Source organism: Carlito syrichta, unplaced genomic scaffold (genome assembly GCF_000164805.1).
Source record: "Carlito syrichta isolate Samal-C Ts95f unplaced genomic scaffold, Tarsius_syrichta-2.0.1 Scaffold309705, whole genome shotgun sequence".
NCBI classification, from domain to species: Eukaryota; Metazoa; Chordata; class Mammalia; order Primates; family Tarsiidae; genus Carlito; species Carlito syrichta.
Window position 1 is genome coordinate 322,930 of NW_007253801.1, and position 878 is coordinate 323,807.

Genomic DNA, 878 nt, shown 5'->3' on the forward strand with positions numbered 1-878 from the left:
CCTCCTGGTCAAGTGGAGGGACATGGATGTAGGCACCCATGTGGACATCTTCATCTCACACTCTCTGGGGTCTTGGACTTCAAACAGATGAAACCAAAGCAGCTCTAGCTCTTCACTGGCTGGTACATTTATTCACTCATTCAACTCTCTGAGCACTTTCTACATATTCTAGGAGCTGGGGCTACCACAGTGAACAAAACAAATTTCTTGCTTTCAAGGAGCTTACAATCTAGAGGGAAGAGGCAGACCATAAACAAAGAAATATACAGTCATGAGAAGTTAAATGCTATAAAGAAAAAGTAGGGCCACCCCTACTGGTTCCTTCCCACTGTGGGAGATTTTCTGTCCTCTTAATAAATCCTGCTTTCTCAAAAAAAAAAAAAATACTAAGAACATTCTGTGTACTGTGAAAGGCATTGCTGAGCACAACCCTGAAAAAACAAAGAAGTGTGTATATCTGGATAAAATGAGAAAACATTAAAAGTTGGTTTTTTGTTTTTTTTTTTCTGTCACCAGGCTGGAATACAATGGCATGCTTATGACCACCACAGCCTCGACCTGCTGGGCTCAGGTGATCCTTCTGCCTCAGCCTTCCAAGTAGCTGGAACTACAGGCACACACACTATGCCTGGCTTATTTTTTGATTTATTGTAGAGACAAGGTCTCGTCAAGTTGCCCAGGCTGGTCTCGAACCCCTGAGCTCAGGCAATTTTCTCACCTTGGTCTCTCAAAGTGCTGGGATTACAGGCCCATTAGCCACTGTGCCTGACCTTGTGGGTATTTTATTTTACTTTTTATTTTTATTTTTATTTTTTTTTTTGAGTTGGAGTCTCACTCTGTCACCCAGACTGGAGTGCAGTGGCCGCACCCAGCCACCG